Genomic DNA, 23340 nt, shown 5'->3' on the forward strand with positions numbered 1-23340 from the left:
TAATAAGCTTATAAAAGCGTTTAAAGCGAGTAATAAGGCTTTCGAAGGCATGAGTGACTATAAATAAACTTTTCTTCTCAATCGATGGTTTCGCTTCACGTTTCCCAAGGCAAACATTAAATTATAATCTGTTTTAACCAAAAATGTAAGAAAATTCAACTTAAAATCAATAATGAGCTTATAAAAGCATTTAAAGCGAGTAATAAGGCTTTCGAAGGCATGAGTGACTATTAATGGACTTTTCTTCTCAATCGATGGCTTTCGCTTCACGTTTCCCTATGCAAACATTCAATTATAATCTATTTCAACCACAAATGTAAGAAAATTCAACTTAAAATCAATAATGAGATTATAAAAGTGTTTAAAGCGAGTAATATGGCTTTCGAAGGTATGAGTGACTATAAATGGACTTTTGTTACCAATAGATGGCTTTCGCTTCATGTTTTCTAAGGCAAACATTTAATTACAATCTATTTTAACCAAAAATGTAAGAAAATTCAACATAAAATCAATAATGAGATTATAAAACCATTTTAAACGGGTAATAAGGCTTTCGAAGGCATGAGCGACTATAAATGGACTTTTCTTCTCAATCGATGGCTTTCGCTTCATGTTTTCTAAGACAAACATTTAATTACAATCTATTTTAACCAAAAATGTAAGAAAATTCAACATAAAATCAATAATGAGCTTATAAAAGCATTTAAAGCGAGTAATAAGGCTTTCGAAGGCATGAGTGACTATAAATGGACTTTTCTTCTCAATCGATGGTTTCGCTTCATGTTTCCCAAGGCAAACATTCAATTATAATCTGTTTGAACCAAAAATGTAAGAAAATTCAACCTAAAATCAATAATGAGCTTATAAAAGCATTTAAAGCTAGTAATAAGGCTTTCGAAGGCATGAATGACTATAAATGGACTTTTCTTCTCAATCGATGGCTTTTGCTTCACGTTTCCCTATGCAAACATTCAATTATAATCTATGTCAGCAAAAAATGTAAGAAAATTCAACTTAAAATCAATAATGAGATTATAAAAGCGTTTAAAGCGAGTAATAAGGCTTTCGAACGCATGAGTGACTATAAATGGACTTTTCTTACCAATCGATGGCTTTCGCTTCATGTTTTCTAAGGCAAACATTTAATTACAATCTATTTTAACCAAAAATTTAAGAAAATTCAACATAAAATCAATAATTAGATTATAAAACCATTTTAAACTGGTAATAAGGCTTTCGAAGGCATGAGCGACTATAAATGGACTTTTCTTCTCTAATCGATGGCTTTCGCTTCACGTTTCCCGAGGCAAACATTCAATTATAATCTGTTTTAACCAAAAATGTAAGAAAATTCAACTTAAAATCAATAATGAGATTATAAAAGCATTTAAAACGAGTAATAAGGCTTTCGAAGGCATGAGTGACTATAAATGGACTTCTCTTATCGATCGATGGCTTTTGCTTCATGTTTCTCGAGGCAAACATTGAAATATAATCTGTTTTAACCAAAAATATAAGAAAATTCAACTTAAAATCAATAATGCGATTATAAAACCATTTTAAGCGAGTAATAAGGCTTTCGAAGGTATGAGTGACTATAAATGTACTTTTCTTCCCAATCGATGGCTTTCGCTTCACGTTTCTCGAGGCAAACATTCAATTATAATCTGTTTTAATCAACAATGCAAGAAAATTCAACTTAAAATCAATAATGAGATTATAAAAGCATTTAAAGTGAGAAATAAGGCTTTCGAAGGCATGAGTGACTATAAATGGACTTTTCTTCTCAATCGATGGCTTTCGCTTCACGTTTCTCGAGGCAAACATTCAAATATAATCTGTTTCAACAAAAAATGTAAGAAAATTCAACTTAAAATCTACAATGAGATTGTAAAAGCATTTAAAGCGATTAATAAGGCTTTCGAAGGCATGAGTGACTATAAATGGACTTTTCTTCTCAATCGATGGCTTTCGCTTCACGTTTCCCTATGCAAACATTCAATTATAATCTGTTTCAACCAAAAATGTAAGAAAATTCAACTTAAAATCAATAATGAGATTATAAAAGCATTTAAAGCGAGTAATAAGGCTTTCGAAGGCATGAGTGACTATAAATGGACTTTTCTTCCTAATCGATGGCTTTCGCTTCATGTTTCCCTATGCAAACATTCAATTATAATCTGTTTCAACCAAAAATGTAAGAAAATTCAACTTAAAATCAATAATGAGATTATAAAATCGTTTAAAGCGAGTAATAAGGCTTTCGAAGGCATGAGTGACTATAAATGGACTTTTCTTACCAATCGATGGCTTTCGCTTCATGTTTTCTAAGGAAAACATTTAATTGCAATCTATTTTAACCAAAAATGTAAGAAAATTCAACATAAAATCAATAATTAGATTATAAAACCATTTTAAATGGGTAATAAAACTTTCGAAGGAATGAGCGACTATAAATGGACTTTTCTTCTCAATCGATGGCTTTCGCTTCACGTTTCCCGAGGCAAACAATCAATTATAATCTGTTTTAACCAAAAATGTAAGAAAATTCAACTTAAAATCAATAATGAGCTTATAAAAGCACTTAAAGCGAGTAATAAGGTTTCGAAGGCATGAGTGACTATAAATGGACTTTTCTTCCCAATCGATGGCTTTCGCTTCACGTTTCCCTATGCAAACATTCAATTATAATCTGTTTTAACCAAAAATGTAAGAAAATTCAACTTAAAATCAATAACGAGCTTATAAAAGCACTTAAAGCGAGTAATAAGGCTTTCGAAGGCATGAGTGACTATAAATGGACTTTTCTTCTCAATCGATGGCTTTCGCTTCAAGTTTCCCTATGCAAACATTCAATTATAATCTATTTCAACCAAAAATATAAGAAAATCCAACTTAAAATCAATAATGAGAAGATAAAAGCGTTTAAAGCGAGTAATAAGGCTTTCGAAGGCATGAGTGACTATAAATGGACTTTTCTTATCGATCGATGGCTTTTGCTTCATGTTTCTCGAGGCAAACATTCAAATATAATCTGTTTTAACCAAAAATATAAGAAAATTCAACTTAAAATCAATAATGCGATTATAAAACCATTTTAAGCGAGTAATAAGTCTTTCGAAGGCATGAGTGACTATAAATGGACTTTTCTTCTCAATCGATGGCTTTCGCTTCACGTTTCCCTATGCAAACATTCAATTATAATCTATTTCAACAAAAAATATAAGAAAATTCAACTTAAAATCGATAATGAGATTATAAAAGCGTTTAAAGCGAGTAATAAGGCTTTCGAAGGCATGAGTGACTATAAATGGACTTTTCTTACCAATCGATGGCTTTCGCTTCATGTTTTCTAAGGCAAACATTTAATTACTATCTATTTTGACCAAAAATGTAAGAAAATTCAACATAAAATCAATAATTAGATTATAAAACCATTTTAAACGGGTAATAAGGCTTTCGAAGGCATGAGCGATTATAAATGGACTTTTCTTGTCAATCGATGGCTTTCGCTTCACGTTTCTCGAGGCAAACATTCAATTATAATCTGTTTTAACCAAAAATGTAAGAAAATTCAACTTAAAATCAATAATGAGCTTATAAAAGCATTTAAAGCGAGTAATAAGGCTTTCGAAGGCATGAGTGACTATAAATGGACTTTTCTTCTCAATCGATGGCTTTCGCTTCACGTTTCCCTATGCAAACATTCAATTATAATCTGTTTTAACCAAAAATATAAGAAAATTCAACTTAAAATCAATAATGCGATTATAAAACCATTTTAAGCGAGTAATAAGGCTTTCGAAGGTATGAGTGACTATAAATGTACTTTTCTTCCCAATCGATGGCTTTCGCTTCACGTTTCTCGAGACAAACATTCAAATATAATCTGTTTCAACAAAAAATGTAAGAAAATTCAACTTAAAATCAACAATGAGATTATAAAAGTATTTAAAGCGAGTAATAAGGCTTTCGAAGGCATGAGTGACTATAAATGGACTTTTCTTCTCAATCGATGGCTTTCGCTTCACGTTTCCCTATGCAAACATTCAATTATAATCTGTTTCAACCAAAAATGTAAGAAAATTCAACTTAAAATCAATAATGAGATTATAAAATCGTTTAAAGCGAGTAATAAGGCTTTCGAAGGCATGAGTGACTATAAATGGACTTTTCTTACCAATCGATGGCTTTCGCTTCATGTTTTCTAGGGCAAACATTTAATTACAATGTATTTTAACCAAAAATGTAAGAAAATTCAACATAAAATCAATAATTAGATTATAAAACCATTTTAAACGGGTAATAAGGCTTTCGAAGGCATGAGCGACTATAAATGGACTTTTCTTGTCAATCGATGGCTTTCGCTTCACGTTTCCCCAGGAAAACATTCAATTATAATCTGTTTAACCAAAAATGTAAGAAAATTCAACTTAAAATCAATAATGAGCTTATAAAAGCGTTTAAAGCGAGTAATAAGGCTTTCGAAGGCATGAGTGACTATAAATGGAGTTTTCTTATCGATCGATGGCTTTTGCTTCATGTTTCTCGAGGCAAACATTCAAATATAATCTGTTTTAACCAAAAATAGAAGAAAATTCAACTTAAAATCAATAATGCGATTATAAAACCATTTTAAGCGAGTAATAAGGCTTTCGAAGGTATGAGTGACTATAAATGTACTTTTCTTCCCAATCGATGGCTTTCGCTTCACGTTTCCCGAGACAAACATTCAAATATAATCTGTTTCAACAAAAAATGTAAGAAAATTCATCTTAAAATCAACAATGAGATTATAAAAGCATTTAAAGCGAGTAATAAGGCTTTCGAAGGCATGAGTGACTATAAATGGACTTTTCTTCTCAATCGATGGCTTTCGCTTCACGTTTCCCTATGCAAACATTCAATTATAATCTGTTTCAACCAAAAATGTAAGAAAATTCAACTTAAAATCAATAATGAGATTATAAAATCGTTTAAAGCGAGTAATAAGGCTTTCGAAGGCATGAGTGACTATAAATGGAATTTTCTTACCAATCGATGGCTTTCGCTTCATGTTTTCTAGGGCAAACATTTAATTACAATCTATTTTAACCAAAAATGTAAGAAAATTCAACATAAAATCAATGATTAGATTATAAAACCATTTTAAACGGGTAATAAGGCTTTCGAAGGCATGAGCGACTATAAATGGACTTTTCTTCTCAATCGATGGCTTTCGCTTCACGTTTCCCCAGGAAAACATTCAATTATAATCTGTTTTAACCAAAAATGTAAGAAAATTCAACTTAAAATCAATAATGAGCTTATAAAAGCATTTAAAGCGAGTAATAAGGCTTTCGAAGGCATGAGTGACTATAAATGGACTTTTCTTCTCAATCGATGGCTTTCGCTTCACGTTTCCCTATGCAAACATTCAATTATAATCTATTTCAACCAAAAATGTAAGAAAATTCAACTTAAAATCAATAATGAGAATATAAAAGCGTTTAAAGCGAGTAATAAGGCTTTCGAAGGCATGAGTGACTATAAATAGACTTTTCTTACCAATCGATGGCTTTCGCTTCATGTTTTCTAAGGCAAACATTTAATTACAATCTATTTCAACCAAAAATGTAAGAAAATTCAACATAAAATCAATAATGAGAATATAAAACCATTTTAAACGGGTAATAAGGCTTTCGAAGGCATGAGTGACTATAAATGGACTTTTCTTACCAATCGATGGCTTTCGCTTCATGTTTTCTAAGGCAAACATTTAATTACAATCTATTTTAACCAAAAATGTAAGAAAATTCAACATAAAATCAATAATAAGCTTATAAAAGCGTTTAAAGCGAGTAATAAGGCTTTCGAAGGCATGAGTGACTATAAATAAACTTTTCTTCTCAATCGATGGTTTCGCTTCACGTTTCCCAAGGCAAACATTAAATTATAATCTGTTTTAACCAAAAATGTAAGAAAATTCAACTTAAAATCAATAATGAGCTTATAAAAGCATTTAAAGCGAGTAATAAGGCTTTCGAAGGCATGAGTGACTATTAATGGACTTTTCTTCTCAATCGATGGCTTTCGCTTCACGTTTCCCTATGCAAACATTCAATTATAATCTATTTCAACCACAAATGTAAGAAAATTCAACTTAAAATCAATAATGAGATTATAAAATCGTTTAAAGCGAGTAATATGGCTTTCGAAGGTATGAGTGACTATAAATGGACTTTTGTTACCAATAGATGGCTTTCGCTTCATGTTTTCTAAGGCAAACATTTAATTACAATCTATTTTAACCAAAAATGTAAGAAAATTCAACATAAAATCAATAATGAGATTATAAAACCATTTTAAACGGGTAATAAGGCTTTCGAAGGCATGAGCGACTATAAATGGACTTTTCTTCTCAATCGATGGCTTTCGCTTCATGTTTTCTAAGACAAACATTTAATTACAATCTATTTTAACCAAAAATGTAAGAAAATTCAACATAAAATCAATAATGAGCTTATAAAAGCATTTAAAGCGAGTAATAAGGCTTTCGAAGGCATGAGTGACTATAAATGGACTTTTCTTCTCAATCGATGGTTTCGCTTCACGTTTCCCAAGGCAAACATTCAATTATAATCTGTTTGAACCAAAAATGTAAGAAAATTCAACCTAAAATCAATAATGAGCTTATAAAAGCATTTAAAGCAAGTAATAAGGCTTTCGAAGGCATGAATGACTATAAATGGACTTTTCTTCTCAATCGATGGCTTTTGCTTCACGTTTCCCTATGCAAACATTCAATTATAATCTATTTCACCAAAAAATGTAAGAAAATTCAACTTAAAATCAATAATGAGATTATAAAAGCGTTTAAAGCGAGTAATAAGGCTTTCGAACGCATGAGTGACTATAAATGGACTTTTCTTACCAATCGATGGCTTTCGCTTCATGTTTTCTAAGGCAAACATTTAATGACAATCTATTTTAACCAAAAATTTAAGAAAATTCAACATAAAATCAATAATTAGATTATAAAACCATTTTAAACTGGTAATAAGGCTTTCGAAGGCATGAGCGACTATAAATGGACTTTTCTTCTCTAATCGATGGCTTTCGCTTCACGTTTCCCGAGGCAAACATTCAATTATAATCTGTTTTAACCAAAAATGTAAGAAAATTCAACTTAAAATCAATAATGAGATTATAAAAGCATTTAAAACGAGTAATAAGGCTTTCGAAGGCATGAGTGACTATAAATGGACTTCTCTTATCGATCGATGGCTTTTGCTTCATGTTTCTCGAGGCAAACATTGAAATATAATCTGTTTTAACCAAAAATATAAGAAAATTCAACTTAAAATCAATAATGCGATTATAAAACCATTTTAAGCGAGTAATAAGGCTTTCGAAGGTATGAGTGACTATAAATGTACTTTTCTTCCCAATCGATGGCTTTCGCTTCACGTTTCTCGAGGCAAACATTCAATTATAATCTGTTTTAATCAACAATGCAAGAAAATTCAACTTAAAATCAATAATGAGATTATAAAAGCATTTAAAGTGAGTAATAAGGCTTTCGAAGGCATGAGTGACTATAAATGGACTTTTCTTCTCAATCGATGGCTTTCGCTTCACGTTTCTCGAGGCAAACATTCAAATATAATCTGTTTCAAAAAAAATGTAAGAAAATTCAACTTAAAATCTACAATGAGATTGTAAAAGCATTTAAAGCGAGTAATAAGGCTTTCGAAGGCATGAGTGACTATAAATGGACTTTTCTTCTCAATCGATGGCTTTCGCTTCACGTTTCCCTATGCAAACATTCAATTATAATCTGTTTCAACCAAAAATATAAGAAAATTCAACTTAAAATCAATAATGAGATTATAAAAGCGTTTAAAGCGAGTAATAAGGCTTTCGAAGGCATGAGTGACTATAAATGGACTTTTCTTACCAATCGATGGCTTTCGCTTCATGTTTTCTAAGGCAAACATTTAATTTCAATCTATTTTAACCAAAAATGTGAGAAAATTCAACATAAAATCAATAATTAGATTATAAAACCATTTTAAACGGGTAATAAGGCTTTCGAAGGCATGAGCGACTATAAATGGACTTTTCTTCTCAAATCGATGGCTTTCGCTTCATGTTTTCTAAGGCAAACATTTAATTACAATCTATTTTAACCAAAAATGTAAAAAAATTCAACATAAAATCAATAATGAGCTTATAAAAGCATTTAAAGCGAGTAATAAGGTTTCGAAGGCATGAGTGACTATAAATGGACTTTTCTTCCCAATCGATGGCTTTCGCTTCACGTTTCCCTATGCAAACATTCAATTATAATCTGTTTTAACCAAAAATGTAAGAAAATTCAACTTAAAATCAATAACGAGCTTATAAAAGCATTTAAAGCGAGTAATAAGGCTTTCGAAGGCATGAGTGACTATAAATGGACTTTTCTTCTCAATCGATGGCTTTCGCTTCAAGTTTCCCTATGCAAACATTCAATTACAATCTATTTCAACCAAAAATATAAGAAAATCCAACTTAAAATCAATAATGAGAAGATAAAAGCGTTTAAAGCGAGTAATAAGGCTTTCGAAGGCATGAGTAACTATAAATGGACTTTTCTTATCGATCGATGGCTTTTGCTTCATGTTTCTCGAGGCAAACATTCAAATATAATCTGTTTTAACCAAAAATATAAGAAAATTCAACTTAAAATCAATAATGCGATTATAAAACCATTTTAAGCGAGTAATAAGTCTTTCGAAGGCATGAGTGACTATAAATGGACTTTTCTTCTCAATCGATGGCTTTCGCTTCACGTTTCCCTATGCAAACAATCAATTATAATCTATTTCAACAAAAAATATAAGAAAATTCAACTTAAAATCGATAATGAGATTATAAAAGCGTTTAAAGCGAGTAATAAGGCTTTCGAAGGCATGAGTGACTATAAATGGACTTTTCTTACCAATCGATGGCTTTCGCTTCATGTTTTCTAAGGCAAACATTTAATTACTATCTATTTTGACCAAAAATGTAAGAAAATTCAACATAAAATCAATAATTAGATTATAAAACCATTTTAAACGGGTAATAAGGCTTTCGAAGGCATGAGCAATTATAAATGGACTTTTCTTGTCAATCGATGGCTTTCGCTTCACGTTTCTCGAGGCAAACATTCAATTATAATCTGTTTTAACCAAAAATGTAAGAAAATTCAACTTAAAATCAATAATGAGCTTATAAAGGCATTTAAAGCGAGTAATAAGGCTTTCGAAGGCATGAGTGACTATAAATGGACTTTTCTTCTCAATCGATGGCTTTCGCTTCACGTTTCCCTATGCAAACATTCAATTATAATCTATTTCAACCAAAAATATAAGAAAATTCAACTTAAAATCAATAATGAGATTATAAAAGCGTTTAAAGCGAGTAATAAGGCTTTCGAAGGCATGAGTGACTATAAATGGACTTTTCTTACCAATCGATGGCTTTCGCTTCATGTTTTCTAAGGCAAACATTTAATTACAATCTATTTTAACCAAAAATGTAAGAAAATTCAACATAAAATCAATAATTAGATTATAAAACCATTTTAAACGGGTAATAAGGCTTTCGAAGGCATGAGCGACTATAAATGGACTTTTCTTCTCAAATCGATGGCTTTCGCTTCATGTTTTCTAAGGCAAACATTTAATTACAATCTATTTTAACCAAAAATGTAAAAAAATTCAACATAAAATCAATAATGAGCTTATAAAAGCATTTAAAGCGAGTAATAAGGCTTTCGAAGGCATGAGTGACTATAAATGGACTTTTCTTCTCAATCGATGGTTTCGCTTCATGTTTCCCAAGGCAAACATTCAATTATAATATTCTTTAACCAAAAATGTAAGAAAATTCAACCTAAAATCAATAATGAGCTTATAAAAGCATTTAAAGCGAGTAATAAGGCTTTCGAAGGCGTGAGTGACTATAAATGTACTTTTCTTCCCAATCGATGGCTTTCGCTTCACGTTTCCCCAGGCAAACATTCAATTATAATCTGTTTTAACCAAAAATGTAAGAAAATTCAACCTAAAATCAATAATGAGATTATAAAAGCATTTAAAGCGAGTAATAAGGCTTTCGAAGGCATGAGTGACTATAAATGGACTTTTCTTCTCAATCGATGGCTTTCGCTTCACGTTTCCCTATGCAAACATTCAATTATAATCTATTTCAACCAAAAATATAAGAAAATTCAACTTAAAATCAATAATGAGATTATAAAAGCGTTTAAAGCGAGTAATAAGGCTTTCGAAGGCATGAGTGACTATAAATGGACTTTTCTTACCAATCGATGGCTTTCGCTTCATGTTTTCTATGGCAAACATTTAATTACAATCTATTTTAACCAAAAATGTAAGAAAATTCAACATAAAATCAATAATTAGATTATAAAACCATTTTAAACGGGTAATAAGGCTTTCGAAGGCATGAGCGACTATAAATGGACTTTTCTTCTCAAATCGATGGCTTTCGCTTCACGTTTCCCGAGGCAAACATTCAATTATAATCTGTTTTAACCAAAAATGTAAGAAAATTCAACTTAAAATCAATAATGAGATTATAAAAGCATTTAAAACGAGTAATAAGGCTTTCGAAGGCATGAGTGACTATAGCTGGACTTTTCTTATCGATCGATGGCTTTTGCTTCATGTTTCTCGAGGCAAACATTCAAATATAATCTGTTTTAACCAAAAATATAAGAAAATTCAACTTAAAATCAATAATGCGATTATAAAACCATTTTAAGCGAGTAATAAGGCTTTCGAAGGTATGAGTGACTATAAATGTACTTTTCTTCCCAATCGATGGCTTTCGCTTCACTTTTGCCCAGGCAAACATTCAAATATAATCTGTTTTAACCAAAAATATAAGAAAATTCAACTTAAAATCAATAATGCGATTATAAAACCATTTTAAGCGAGTAATAAGGCTTTCGAAGGTATGAGTGACTATAAATGTACTTTTCTTCCCAATCGATGGCTTTCGCTTCACGTTTCCCCAGGCAAACATTCAAATATAATCTGTTTTAACCAAAAATGTAAGAAAATTCAACTTAAAATCAATAATGAGCTTATAAAAGCATTTAAAGCGAGTAATAAGGCTTTCGAAGGCATGAGTGACTATAAATGTACTTTTCTTCCCAATCGATGGCTTTCGCTTCACGTTTCCCCAGGCAAACATTCAATTATAATCTGTTTTAACCAAAAAGGTAAGAAAATTCAACTTAAAATCAATAATGAGCTTATAAAAGCATTTAAAGCGAGTAATAAGGCTTTCGAAGGCATGAGTAACTATAAATGGACTTTTCTTCTCAATCGATGGCTTTCGCTTCACGTTTCCCAAGGCAAACATTCAATTATAATATGTTTTAACCAAAAATGTAAGAAAATTCAACTAAAAATCAATAATGAGCTTATAAAAGCATTTAAAGCGAGTAATAAGGCTTTCGAAGGCATGAGTGACTATAAATGGACTTTTCTTCTCAATCGATGGCTTTCGCTTCACGTTTCCCTATGCAACAATTCAATTATAATCTATTTCAACCAAAAATATAAGAAATATCAACTTAAAATCAATAATGAGATTATAAAAGCGTTTAAAGCGAGTAATAAGGCTTTCGAAGGCATGAGTGACTATAAATGGACTTTTCTTACCAATCGATGGCTTTCGCTTCATATTTTCTATGGCAAACATTTAATTACAATCTATTTTAACCAAAAATGTAAGAAAATTCAACATAAAATCAATAATTAGATTATAAAACCATTTTAAACGGGTAATAAGGCTTTCGAAGGCATGAGCGACTATAAATGGATTTTTCTTCTCAATCGATGGCTTTCGCTTCACGTTTCCCGAGGCAAACATTCAATTATAATCTGTTTTAACCAAAAATGTAGGAAAATTCAACTTAAAATCAATAATGAGATTATAAAAGCATTTAAAACGAGTAATAAGGCTTTCGAAGGCATGAGTGACTATAAATGGACTTTTCTTATCGATCGATGGCTTTTGCTTCATGTTTCTCGAGGCAAACATTCAAATATAATCTGTTTTAACCAAAAATATAAGAAAATTCAACTTGAAATCAATAATGCGATTATAAAACCATTTTCAGCGAGTAATAAGGCTTTCGAAGGCATGAGCGACTATAAATGGACTTTTCTTCTCAATCGATGGCTTTCGCTTCACGTTTCCCGTGGCAAACATTCAATTATAATCTATTTTAACCAAAAATGTAAGAAAATTCAACTTAAAATCAATAATGAGCTTATAAAAGCATTTCAAGCGAGTAATAAGGCTTCCGAAGGCATGAGTGACTATAAATGGACTTTTCTTCTCAATCGATGGCTTTCGCTTCACGTTTCCCTATGCAAACATTCAATTATAATCTATTTCAACCAAAAATATAAGAAAATTCAACTTAAAATCAATAATGAGATTATAAAAGCGTTTAAAGCGAGTAATAAGGCTTTCGAAGGCATGAGTGACTATAAATGGACTTTTCTTACCAATCGATGGCTTTCGCTTCATGTTTTCTAAGGCAAACATTTAATTACAATCTATTTTAACCAAAAATGTGAGAAAATTCAACATAAAATCAATAATTAGATTATAAAACCATTTTAAACGGGTAATAAGGCTTTCGAAGGCATGAGCGACTATAAATGGACTTTTCTTCTCAAATCGATGGCTTTCGCTTCATGTTTTCTAAGGAAAACATTTAATTACAATCTATTTTAACCAAAAATGTAAAAAAATTCAACATAAAATCAATAATGAGCTTATAAAAGCATTTAAAGCGAGTAATAAGGCTTTCGAAGGCATGAGTGACTATAAATGGACTTTTCTTCTCAATCGATGGCTTTCGCTTCACGTTTCCCTATGCAAACATTCAATTATAATCTATTTCAACCAAAAATATAAGAAAATTCAACTTAAAACCAATAATGAGAATATAAAAGCGTTTAAAGCGAGTAATAAGGCTTTCAAAGGCATGAGTGACTATAAATGGAGTTTTCTTATCGATCGATGGCTTTTGCTTCATGTTTCTCAAGGCAAACATTCAAATATAATCTGTTTTAACCAAAAATATAAGAAAATTAAACTTAAAATCAATAATGCGATTATAAAACCATTTTAAGCGAGTAATAAGGCTTTCGAAGGTATGAGTGACTATAAATGTACTTTTCTTCCCAATCGATGGCTTTCGCTTCACGTTTCCCCAGGCAAACATTCAAATATAATCTGTTTTAACCAAAAATGTAAGAAAATTCAACTTAAAATCAATAATGAGCTTATAAAAGCATTTAAAGCGAGTAATAAGGCTTTCGAAGGCATGAGTGACTATAAATGTACTTTTCTTCCCAATCGATGGCTTTCGCTTCACGTTTCCCCAGGCAACCATTCAATTATAATCTGTTTTAACCAAAAATGTAAGAAAATTCAACTTAAAATCAATAATGAGCTTATAAAAGCATTTAAAGCGAGTAATAAGGCTTCCGAAGGCATGAGTGACTATAAATGGACTTTTCTTCTCAATCGATGGCTTTCGCTTCACGTTTCCCTATGCAAACATTCAATTATAATCTATTTCAACCAAAAATATAAGAAAATTCAACTTAAAATCAATAATGAGATTATAAAAGCGTTTAAAGCGAGTAATAAGGCTTTCGAAGGCATGAGTGACTATAAATGGACTTTTCTTACCAATCGATGGATTTCGCTTCATGTTTTCTAGGGCAAACATTTAATTACAATCTAATTGAACCAAAAATGTAAGAAAATTCAACATAAAATCAATAATTAGATTATAAAAGCGTTTAAAGCGAGTAATAAGGCTTTCGAAGGCATGAGTGACTATAAATGGACTTTTCTTCTCAATCGATGGCTTTCGCTTCATGTTTTCTAAGACAAACATTTAATTACAATCTATTTTAACCAAAAATGTAAAAAAATTCAACATAAAATCAATAATGAGCTTATAAAAGCATTTAAAGCGAGTAATAAGGCTTTCGAAGGCATGAGTGACTATAAATGGACTTTTCTTCTCAATCGATGGTTTCGCTTCATGTTTCCCAAGGCAAACATTCAATTATAATCTTTTTTAACCAAAAATGTAAGAAAATTCAACCTAAAATCAATAATGAGCTTATAAAAGCATTTAAAGCGAGTAATAAGGCTTTCGAAGGCGTGAGTGACTATAAATGTACTTTTCTTCCCAATCGATGGCTTTCGCTTCACGTTTCCCCAGGCAAACATTCAATTATAATCTGTTTTAACCAAAAATGTAAGAAAATTCAACCTAAAATAAATAATGAGATTATAAAAGCATTTAAAGCGAGTAATAAGGCTTTCGAAGGCGTGAGTGACTATAAATGGACTTTTCTTCTCAATCGATGGTTTCGCTTCATGTTTCCCAAGGCAAACATTCAATTATAATCTGTTTTAACCAAAAATGTAAGAAAATTCAACCTAAAATCAATAATGAGCTTATAAAAGCATTTAAAGCGAGTAATAAGGCTTTCGAAGGCGTGAGTGACTATAAATGTACTTTTCTTCCCAATCGATGGCTTTCGCTTCACGTTTCCCCAGGCAAACATTCAATTATAATCTGTTTTAACCAAAAATGTAAGAAAATTCAACTTAAAATCAATAATGAGCTTATAAAAGCATTTAAAGCGAGTAATAAGGCTTTCGAAGGCATGAGTGACTATAAATGGACTTTTCTTCTCAATCGATGGCTTTCGCTTCACGTTTCCCTATGCAAACATTCAATTATAATCTATTTCAACTAAAAATGTAAGAAAATTCAACTTAAAATCAATAATGAGAATATAAAAGCGTTTAAAGCGAGTAATAAGGCTTTCGAAGGCATGAGTGACTATAAATAGACTTTTCTTACCAATCGATGGCTTTCGCTTCATGTTTTCTAAGGCAAACATTTAATTACAATCTATTTCAACCAAAAATGTAAGAAAATTCAACATAAAATCAATAATGAGAATATAAAACCATTTTAAACGGGTAATAAGGCTTTCGAAGGCATGAGTGACTATAAATGGACTTTTCTTACCAATCGATGGCTTTCGCTTCATGTTTTCTAAGGCAAACATTTAATTACAATCTATTTTAACCAAAAATGTAAGAAAATTCAACATAAAATCAATAATAAGCTTATAAAAGCGTTTAAAGCGAGTAATAAGGCTTTCGAAGGCATGAGTGACTATAAATAAACTTTTCTTCTCAATCGATGGTTTCGCTTCACGTTTCCCAAGGCAAACATTAAATTATAATCTGTTTTAACCAAAAATGTAAGAAAATTCAACTTAAAATCAATAATGAGCTTATAAAAGCATTTAAAGCGAGTAATAAGGCTTTCGAAGGCATGAGTGACTATTAATGGACTTTTCTTCTCAATCGATGGCTTTCGCTTCACGTTTCCCTATGCAAACATTCAATTATAATCTATTTCAACCACAAATGTAGGAAAATTCAACTTAAAATCAATAATGAGATTATAAAAGCGTTTAAAGCGAGTAATATGGCTTTCGAAGGTATGAGTGACTATAAATGGACTTTTGTTACCAATAGATGGCTTTCGCTTCATGTTTTCTAAGGCAAACATTTAATTACAATCTATTTTAACCAAAAATGTAAGAAAATTCAACATAAAATCAATAATGAGATTATAAAACCATTTTAAACGGGTAATAAGGCTTTCGAAGGCATGAGCGACTATAAATGGACTTTTCTTCTCAATCGATGGCTTTCGCTTCATGTTTTCTAAGACAAACATTTAATTACAATCTATTTTAACCAAAAATGTAAGAAAATTCAACATAAAATCAATAATGAGCTTATAAAAGCATTTAAAGCGAGTAATAAGGCTTTCGAAGGCATGAGTGACTATAAATGGACTTTTCTTCTCAATCGATGGTTTCGCTTCACGTTTCCCAAGGCAAACATTCAATTATAATCTGTTTGAACCAAAAATGTAAGAAAATTCAACCTAAAATCAATAATGAGCTTATAAAAGCATTTAAAGCAAGTAATAAGGCTTTCGAAGGCATGAATGACTATAAATGGACTTTTCTTCTCAATCGATGGCTTTTGCTTCACGTTTCCCAATGCAAACATTCAATTATAATCTATTTCAGCAAAAAATGTAAGAAAATTCAACTTAAAATCAATAATGAGATTATAAAAGCGTTTAAAGCGAGTAATAAGGCTTTCGAACGCATGAGTGACTATAAATGGACTTTTCTTACCAATCGATGGCTTTCGCTTCATGTTTTCTAAGGCAAACATTTAATGACAATCTATTTTAACCAAAAATTTAAGAAAATTCAACATAAAATCAATAATTAGATTATAAAACCATTTTAAACTGGTAATAAGGCTTTCGAAGGCATGAGCGACTATAAATGGACTTTTCTTCTCTAATCGATGGCTTTCGCTTCACGTTTCCCGAGGCAAACATTCAATTATAATCTGTTTTAACCAAAAATGTAAGAAAATTCAACTTAAAATCAATAATGAGATTATAAAAGCATTTAAAACGAGTAATAAGGCTTTCGAAGGCATGAGTGACTATAAATGGACTTCTCTTATCGATCGATGGCTTTTGCTTCATGTTTCTCGAGGCAAACATTGAAATATAATCTGTTTTAACCAAAAATATAAGAAAATTCAACTTAAAATCAATAATGCGATTATAAAACCATTTTAAGCGAGTAATAAGGCTTTCGAAGGTATGAGTGACTATAAATGTACTTTTCTTCCCAATCGATGGCTTTCGCTTCACGTTTCTCGAGGCAAACATTCAATTATAATCTGTTTTAATCAACAATGCAAGAAAATTCAACTTAAAATCAATAATGAGATTATAAAAGCATTTAAAGTGAGTAATAAGGCTTTCGAAGGCATGAGTGACTATAAATGGACTTTTCTTCTCAATCGATGGCTTTCGCTTCACGTTTCTCGAGGCAAACATTCAAATATAATCTGTTTCAAAAAAAATGTAAGAAAATTCAACTTAAAATCTACAATGAGATTGTAAAAGCATTTAAAGCGAGTAATAAGGCTTTCGAAGGCATGAGTGACTATAAATGGACTTTTCTTCTCAATCGATGGCTTTCGCTTCACGTTTCCCTATGCAAACATTCAATTATAATCTGTTTCAACCAAAAATATAAGAAAATTCAACTTAAAATCAATAATGAGATTATAAAAGCGTTTAAAGCGAGTAATAAGGCTTTCGAAGGCATGAGTGACTATAAATGGACTTTTCTTACCAATCGATGGCTTTCGCTTCATGTTTTCTAAGGCAAACATTTAATTTCAATCTATTTTAACCAAAAATGTGAGAAAATTCAACATAAAATCAATAATTAGATTATAAAACCATTTTAAACGGGTAATAAGGCTTTCGAAGGCATGAGCGACTATAAATGGACTTTTCTTCTCAAATCGATGGCTTTCGCTTCATGTTTTCTAAGGCAAACATTTAATTACAATCTATTTTAACCAAAAATGTAAAAAAATTCAACATAAAATCAATAATGAGCTTATAAAAGCATTTAAAGCGAGTAATAAGGTTTCGAAGGCATGAGTGACTATAAATGGACTTTTCTTCCCAATCGATGGCTTTCGCTTCACGTTTCCCTATGCAAACATTCAATTATAATCTGTTTTAACCAAAAATGTAAGAAAATTCAACTTAAAATCAATAACGAGCTTATAAAAGCATTTAAAGCGAGTAATAAGGCTTTCGAAGGCATGAGTGACTATAAATGGACTTTTCTTCTCAATCGATGGCTTTCGCTTCAAGTTTCCCTATGCAAACATTCAATTACAATCTATTTCAACCAAAAATATAAGAAAATCCAACTTAAAATCAATAATGAGAAGATAAAAGCGTTTAAAGCGAGTAATAAGGCTTTCGAAGGCATGAGTAACGATAAATGGACTTTTCTTATCGATCGATGGCTTTTGCTTCATGTTTCTCGAGGCAAACATTCAAATATAATCTGTTTTAACCAAAAATATAAGAAAATTCAACTTAAAATCAATAATGCGATTATAAAACCATTTTAAGCGAGTAATAAGTCTTTCGAAGGCATGAGTGACTATAAATGGACTTTTCTTCACAATCGATGGCTTTCGCTTCACGTTTCCCTATGCAAACAATCAATTATAATCTATTTCAACAAAAAATATAAGAAAATTCAACTTAAAATCGATAATGAGATTATAAAAGCGTTTAAAGCGAGTAATAAGGCTTTCGAAGGCATGAGTGACTATAAATGGACTTTTCTTACCAATCGATGGCTTTCGCTTCATGTTTTCTAAGGCAAACATTTAATTACTATCTATTTTGACCAAAAATGTAAGAAAATTCAACATAAAATCAATAATTAGATTATAAAACCATTTTAAACGGGTAATAAGGCTTTCGAAGGCATGAGCGATTATAAATGGACTTTTCTTGTCAATCGATGGCTTTCGCTTCACGTTTCTCGAGGCGAACATTCAATTATAATCTGTTTTAACCAAAAATGTAAGAAAATTCAACTTAAAATCAATAATGAGCTTATAAAGGCATTTAAAGCGAGTAATAAGGCTTTCGAAGGCATGAGTGACTATAAATGGACTTTTCTTCTCAATCGATGGCTTTCGCTTCACGTTTCCCTATGCAAACATTAAATTATAATCTATTTCAACCAAAAATATAAGAAAATTCAACTTAAAATCAATAATGAGATTATAAAAGCGTTTAAAGCGAGTAATAAGGCTTTCGAAGGCATGAGTGACTATAAATGGACTTTTCTTACCAATCGATGGCTTTCGCTTCATGTTTTCTAAGGCAAACATTTAATTACAATCTATTTTAACCAAAAATGTAAGAAAATTCAACATAAAATCAATAATTAGATTATAAAACCATTTTAAACGGGTAATAAGGCTTTCGAAGGCATGAGCGACTATAAATGGACTTTTCTTCTCAAATCGATGGCTTTCGCTTCATGTTTTCTAAGGCAAACATTTAATTACAATCTATTTTAACCAAAAATGTAAAAAAATTCAACATAAAATCAATAATGAGCTTATAAAAGCATTTAAAGCGAGTAATAAGTCTTTCGAAGGCATGAGTGACTATAAATGGACTTTTCTTCTCAATCGATGGTTTCGCTTCATGTTTCCCAAGGCAAACATTCAATTATAATATGTTTTAACCAAAAATGTAAGAAAATTCAACCTAAAATCAATAATGAGCTTATAAAAGCATTTAAAGCGAGTAATAAGGCTTTCGAAGGCGTGAGTGACTATAAATGTACTTTTCTTCCCAATCGATGGCTTTCGCTTCACGTTTCCCCAGGCAAACATTCAATTATAATCTGTTTTAACCAAAAATGTAAGAAAATTTAACCTAAAATCAATAATGAGATTATAAAAGCATTTAAAGCGAGTAATAAGGCTTTCGAAGGCATGAGTGACTATAAATGGACTTTTCTTCTCAATCGATGGCTTTCGCTTCACGTTTCCCTATGCAAACATTCAATTATAATCTATTTCAACCAAAAATATAAGAAAATTCAACTTAAAATCAATAATGAGATTATAAAAGCGTTTAAAGCGAGTAATAAGGCTTTCGAAGGCATGAGTGACTATAAATGGACTTTTCTTACCAATCGATGGCTTTCGCTTCATGTTTTCTATGGCAAACATTTAATTACAATCTATTTTAACCAAAAATGTAAGAAAATTCAACATAAAATCAATAATTAGATTATAAAACCATTTTAAACGGGTAATAAGGCTTTCGAAGGCATGAGCGACTATAAATGGACTTTTCTTCTCAAATCGATGGCTTTCGCTTCACGTTTCCCGAGGCAAACATTCAATTATAATCTGTTTTAACCAAAAATGTAAGAAAATTCAACTTAAAATCAATAATGAGATTATAAAAGCATTTAAAACGAGTAATAAGGCTTTCGAAGGCATGAGTGACTATAACTGGACTTTTCTTATCGATCGATGGCTTTTGCTTCATGTTTCTCGAGGCAAACATTCAAATATAATCTGTTTTAACCAAAAATATAAGAAAATTCAACTTAAAATCAATAATGCGATTATAAAACCATTTTAAGCGAGTAATAAGGCTTTCGAAGGTATGAGTGACTATAAATGTACTTTTCTTCCCAATCGATGGCTTTCGCTTCACTTTTGCCCAGGCAAACATTCAAATATAATCTGTTTTAACCAAAAATATAAGAAAATTCAACTTAAAATCAATAATGCGATTATAAAACCATTTTAAGCGAGTAATAAGGCTTTCGAAGGTATGAGTGACTATAAATGTACTTTTCTTCCCAATCGATGGCTTTCGCTTCACGTTTCCCGTGGCAAACATTCAATTATAATCTATTTTAACCAAAAATGTAAGAAAATTCAACTTAAAATCAATAATGAGCTTATAAAAGCATTTAAAGCGAGTAATAAGGCTTTCGAAGGCATGAGTGACTATAAATGGACTTTTCTTCTCAATCGATGGCTTTCGCTTCACGTTTCCCTATGCAAACATTCAATTATAATCTATTTCAACCAAAAATATAAGAAAATTCAACTTAAAATCAATAATGAGATTATAAAAGCGTTTAAAGCGAGTAATAAGGCTTTCGAAGGCATGAGTGACTATAAATGGACTTTTCTTACCAATCGATGGCTTTCGCTTCATGTTTTCTATGGCAAACATTTAATTACAATCTATTTTAACCAAAAATGTGAGAAAATTCAACATAAAATCAATAATTAGATTATAAAACCATTTTAAACGGGTAATAAGGCTTTCGAAGGCATGAGCGACTATAAATGGACTTTTCTTCTCAAATCGATGGCTTTCGCTTCATGTTTTCTAAGGCAAACATTTAATTACAATCTATTTTAACCAAAAATGTAAAAAAATTCAACATAAAATCAATAATGAGCTTATAAAAGCATTTAAAGCGAGTAAGAAGGCTTTCGAAGGCATGAGTGACTATAAATGGACTTTTCTTATCGATCGATGGCTTTTGCTTCATGTTTCTCGAGGCAAACATTCAAATATAATCTGTTTTAATCAAAAATATAAGAAAATTCAACTTAAAATCAATAATGCGATTATAAAACCATTTTAAGCGAGTAATAAGGCTTTCGAAGGTATGAGTGACTATAAATGTACTTTTCTTCCCAATCGATGGCTTTCGCTTCACTTTTGCCCAGGCAAACATTCAAATATAATCTGTTTTAACCAAAAATATAAGAAAATTCAACTTAAAATCAATAATGCGATTATAAAACCATTTTAAGCGAGTAATAAGGCTTTCGAAGGTATGAGTGACTATAAATGTACTTTTCTTCCCAATCGATGGCTTTCGCTTCACGTTTCCCGTGGCAAACATTCAATTATAATCTATTTTAACCAAAAATGTAAGAAAATTCAACTTAAAATCAATAATGAGCTTATAAAAGCATTTAAAGCGAGTAATAAGGCTTTCGAAGGCATGAGTGACTATAAATGGACTTTTCTTCTCAATCGATGGCTTTCGCTTCACGTTTCCCTATGCAAACATTCAATTATAATCTATTTCAACCAAAAATATAAGAAAATTCAACTTAAAATCAATAATGAGATTATAAAAGCGTTTAAAGCGAGTAATAAGGCTTTCGAAGGCATGAGTGACTATAAATGGACTTTTCTTACCAATCGATGGCTTTCGCTTCATGTTTTCTAAGGCAAACATTTAATTACAATCTATTTTAACCAAAAATGTGAGAAAATTCAACATAAAATCAATAATTAGATTATAAAACCATTTTAAACGGGTAATAAGGCTTTCGAAGGCATGAGCGACTATAAATGGACTTTTCTTCTCAAATCGATGGCTTTCGCTTCATGTTTTCTAAGGCAAACATTTAATTACAATCTATTTTAACCAAAAATGTAAAAAAATTCAACATAAAATCAATAATGAGCTTATAAAAGCATTTAAAGCGAGTAATAAGGCTTTCGAAGGCATGAGCGACTATAAATGGACTTTTCTTCTCAATCGATGGCTTTCGCTTCACGTTTCCCGTGGCAAACATTCAATTATAATCTATTTTAACCAAAAATGTAAGAAAATTCAACTTAAAATCAATAATGAGCTTATAAAAGCATTTAAAGCGAGTAATAAGGCTTTCGAAGGCATGAGTGACTATAAATGGACTTTTCTTCTCAATCGATGGCTTTCGCTTCACGTTTCCCTATGCAAACATTCAATTATAATCTATTTCAACCAAAAATATAAGAAAATTCAACTTAAAATCAATAATGAGATTATAAAAGCGTTTAAAGCGAGTAATAAGGCTTTCGAAGGCATGAGTGACTATAAATGGACTTTTCTTACCAATCGATGGCTTTCGCTTCATGTTTTCTAAGGCAAACATTTAATTACAATCTATTTTAACCAAAAATGTGAGAAAATTCAACATAAAATCAATAATTAGATTATAAAACCATTTTAAACGGGTAATAAGGCTTTCGAAGGCATGAGCGACTATAAATGGACTTTTCTTCTCAAATCGATGGCTTTCGCTTCATGTTTTCTAAGGCAAACATTTAATTACAATCTATTTTAACCAAAAATGTAAAAAAATTCAACATAAAATCAATAATGAGCTTATAAAAGCATTTAAAGCGAGTAATAAGGCTTTCGAAGGCATGAGTGACTATAAATGGACTTTTCTTCTCAATCGATGGCTTTCGCTTCACGTTTCCCTATGCAAACATTCAATTATAATCTATTTCAACCAAAAATATAAGAAAATTCAACTTAAAACCAATAATGAGAATATAAAAGCGTTTAAAGCGAGTAATAAGGCTTTCAAAGGCATGAGTGACTATAAATGGAGTTTTCTTATCGATCGATGGCTTTTGCTTCATGTTTCTCAAGGAAAACATTCAAATATAATCTGTTTTAACCAAAAATATAAGAAAATTCAACTTAAAATCAATAATGCGATTATAAAACCATTTTAAGCGAGTAATAAGGCTTTCGAAGGTATGAGTGACTATAAATGTACTTTTCTTCCCAATCGATGGCTTTCGCTTCACGTTTCCCCAGGCAAACATTCAAATATAATCTGTTTTAACCAAAAATGTAAGAAAATTCAACTTAAAATCAATAATGAGCTTATAAAAGCATTTAAAGCGAGTAATAAGGCTTTCGAAGGCATGAGTGACTATAAATGTACTTTTCTTCCCAATCGATG

This window comes from Theobroma cacao, chromosome 2 (genome assembly GCF_053813885.1).
Source record: "Theobroma cacao isolate CCN51 chromosome 2, ASM5381388v1, whole genome shotgun sequence".
NCBI lineage: Eukaryota > Viridiplantae > Streptophyta > Magnoliopsida > Malvales > Malvaceae > Theobroma > Theobroma cacao.